This window comes from Durio zibethinus, chromosome 18 (assembly GCF_047325235.1).
Source record: "Durio zibethinus cultivar Kanyao isolate XHJ-2024 chromosome 18, ASM4732523v1, whole genome shotgun sequence".
Lineage (NCBI taxonomy): Eukaryota > Viridiplantae > Streptophyta > Magnoliopsida > Malvales > Malvaceae > Durio > Durio zibethinus.
Genome location: NC_143179.1, coordinates 20,881,902 through 20,885,733, shown reverse-complemented (window position 1 = coordinate 20,885,733; position 3,832 = coordinate 20,881,902). Strand labels below are relative to the sequence as shown.

The 3,832-nt window shown below is 35.9% G+C and overlaps 1 pseudogene across 1 annotated transcript; it reads left to right on the top strand.

Moving 5' to 3' along the window:
- The first annotated feature begins 684 nt into the window (after window positions 1-684).
- LOC111300706 (1-aminocyclopropane-1-carboxylate synthase 3-like) lies at window positions 685-2,807 on the top strand (annotated as a pseudogene). Its single transcript, XR_016329990.1, has 4 exons — window positions 685-971; window positions 1,084-1,215; window positions 1,333-1,493; window positions 1,624-2,807. The product of XR_016329990.1 is annotated as a 1-aminocyclopropane-1-carboxylate synthase 3-like (transcript).
- The last annotated feature ends 1,025 nt before the right edge of the window (window positions 2,808-3,832 follow it).

Sequence of the window (3,832 nt, the reverse complement as noted above, 5' to 3'; positions counted from 1 at the left end):
AATCTTGAATTAAAAAAAAAAAAAAAGCTAATGGGAATTAAGCTGGTTAATGGAGAGAGAGAGGGGAAGGGATTAAACTGGGCGGCCGACATGGCAGGTTAACAAAGGAAAGAAAACACATGGACCAGAGTTGCACACTATAGAGTCCAATTTAACATGGACTTTGTGGGTTGCTCGGGCTATTTTCTATTAGATTTGCTGTCGGTAAGGGTTTTTTTTTTTTTTTTTCATAAAACATACCCTTAAAAAATACAATGTTTATAAAATTGGAATTTAATCTTTATTTTATCAGTTAAGCATTAATTTAGATGATAATTATAATTGTGCTTAAAAATTACAGGGTCGAAAATTTATGAGAATAATGTTTTTTTTTCATTAGAAGTCAAGACTATACGAATTAAAAAAATACAAACTTTTATATTTATCCAAAAGAAAAATATTGAGAAAAAAAGTTGATGACTTAAAATAATTACTGATTAATTTATTAATATATATTCTGAATAAAGCCCCTGTCTGTATGGTCAAAAGCGTCGTTTTGAAGTTGTCTCTTAAACTAATTTCTTAATTTATTTTCATTTAAAATTTTCCTGCCTTGCATATTTATATATATGTTCCCATTTGCTAGAGATCTCGCCATTTGCGTTACGAAGAACAATCAAAGTTTTCTCTCTTCCAACACTTCCTCTCCCAACAACAACTATCAATCAAATTCATTCTCTCTCTCTTTTTCCTTTCGAAGATTTTTTTTTTCCTGGCTATAGCAGATTAGAGCTTCTTAATTTCTTTTCTATAGCTTAAATGAAAATTGATATTCAGAGACCAAAATGGGGCTGCCGTCAAGAAAAGCCACGTGCAACTTTCATGGGCAAGATTCTTCTTACTTTCTAGGATGGCAGGAATACGAGAAAAACCCGTATGATGAAGTCAAAAATCCTAAAGGAATTATCCAGATGGGTCTTGCAGAGAACCAGGTAAAAAGAAAAAAAAACCCAGAAAAATACGGAGAAGTAGATTCTTTTCCTTTCTTTTATGGCTTAAAATGCACTCTCTTACGGTATTTTTTTTTTCTTTTGATTTTTGCAGCTCTCCTTTGATCTTCTCGAGTCTTGGCTGGCCAAAAACCCAGACTCAGCTGGTTTCAAGAGAGATGGGAAATCCATATTTAGAGAGCTTGCTCTTTTCCAAGATTATCATGGCCTTCCGGCATTCAAAAAGGTTAGCTAAAAAACTCCATTATTAATTTTATGACATAAATGATAGCTCTCAGTCCACTGTTTATTGTCAATATCTAATAAAATATTAATCCTTGGATTTTGATAATTTTATCTACAGGCATTGGTTGATTTCATGGCTGAAATCAGAGGAAACAAAGTAACTTTTGATCCAAATCACATAATCCTCACCGCCGGTGCAACTTCTGCTAATGAAACTCTCATATTTTGCCTCGCTGAACAAGGCGACGCTTTTCTTCTCCCTACGCCATATTACCCAGGGTATGTTTATCTTTGCTTTCTTTCTACCTTAATTTCCAATTACTAAAATGTTAAGAAACAAATCTTTAATTTTATGCATGAAAACTTACGTTATTAACTTATATATTTTTTTTATTCTTTTTTCTTACAGATTTGATAGAGATCTCAAGTGGCGAACTGAGGTTGAGATTGTACCAATACAGTGTACCAGCTCTAATCGCTTCCAAATCACTGAGTCGGCCCTTGAAGAAGCTTATCAACAAGCACAAAAAAAGAACCTGAGGGTGAAAGGGGTCTTAGTCACCAACCCCTCTAATCCATTGGGCACAACAATGACAAGAGACGAACTGGACCTGCTCATTAACTTCATTACAGACAAAGAAATTCATTTAATCAGCGATGAAATTTACTCCGGTACTGTTTTTAGCTCTCCAGCCTTCGTAAGTATCATGGAAGTATTAAAAGATAGAAACCACGAGAACACTGAAGTGTGGGACAGGGTTCATATTGTTTATAGTCTTTCAAAGGATCTAGGTCTCCCTGGTTTTCGAGTTGGTGCAATTTACTCCAACGATCCCATTGTTGTGGCTGCCGCCACAAAAATGTCCAGTTTTGGCCTGGTTTCTTCTCAAACTCAATATCTCCTCTCCGCCATGTTATCCGACAAGAAGTTCACGAAAGAATACATCTCCAAAAACCACAGGAGGCTTCAAAAGCGACAGAGCAAGCTGGTTTTAGGCCTGGAAAAGGCCGGCATCAGCTGCTTAAAAAGCAATGCCGGGTTGTTCTGTTGGGTTGACATGAGGCACCTTTTGAGCTCCAACACATTCGAAGCAGAAATGGAGCTTTGGAAGAAAATAGTTTACAATGTTAAACTAAACATTTCTCCTGGCTCTTCATGTCACTGCACTGAACCAGGCTGGTTTCGAGTTTGCTTCGCTAACATGTCCGAAAACACCCTAAAACTCGCGATGCAACGGTTGAAGTCTTTTCGTCAGTTCCATCACCATTAACAGCCAAAGCCACCAAGAGTTTAAAAACTCAAGAAGAAAGGCCCGCACGAATTGGGTTTTCCGGCTATCGTTCCAGTCTTTCCATGATCGAGAGCAAGAAGAACGATAAGCCTGGTCCAATTTTACAAGTGTGAACACACTGTTCGTTTTGAAAATACTTTTTTCAGACATTTTTTAAAATATTGTTCAAAGTAATTATTTCTTTAACTATAGACAAAGAGAGAACCTGCACTCAGTACATGTGGGATTTGAAGTGTTTTTAGTTTCACTTGTAAAATCTACGTTACCAATTGGCATGAAAATCCTCTTGGATTCTTCAAAATCGTTAAGGAAATAATTTGGTAGTACAAATTCCATGTTAATTTTCATATAAACAATTGTCTCGTTTATTTCTTTTACTTATCATATCTATAGTTTGTCATTAAATAATACAATTCTGTTGGTAGTAAGAGTAATGACATGTAGCTGCCAACGCGTATAACATTTTCCCGGCCCGACTTGATCATCATCAGCCGCCGACGTTTGCCACTCTTCCATTAATTGTGGTGTGGTTTGCAACCGACCTTATCATCACCATTATAACTCTTAACGTTGTTTAAGCCGTATGAGAAGCGAGTTCCGGATTCCAACTTTATAAATGTCTCTTTTTTTTTTTTTTTTGCGGTGTGAGTCAGAGCCTAAGAGTCAAAAGGGCATGTGTGTTGGTATTAGGGTTTCCCAAAATATGTACATTTTTTTTTTCTGAGAGAGGTAACAAAGCCGTGGATATATTCCTACGTATAGTACTTCTCCATCTTCAAATTCTCTCTTCAACTAAAAGACAGAATGTGTTGATTTAGATGTAAATAAAGCTACAACTGTTTTCGTTTGCTTCAAAGTCGTCACCAATCACGTAAGCTTTGGATTTAAGAGTAGTTGCGTGCAAGAAATGTTAAAGTGAAATTGCCTTTGAACATTCTAGGGTTTAATTTATATGCTTAAAAAGGTTGACAGTTTACGCGGTTTTGCATTAAACAAAAGGAATGCTTTCATGTCTTTTAGTCAAGATTTAAGAAAGCAAAAGCACATCACTTGAGTACTTTGGAGATTATGTTGTCTGAGGTTAAACTGGGCATTCAACTTAAATTTAATTAGTAATAAATAAAGAGGTTTTGTTATATTTATGTGTTTAGAATGTTCCCTTCACGAGCAGAGATAACAGATCTATTACGTGACATGAATTTCATTGTGTAGACATAACGTGCGGGATAAATTTCATATTGTATGCATAACACACCTATCAAAGAGGGGACAACGAACGAGGGTAGAGTCTACCCTCATACCATGTTAAATGTTATATGAACATTC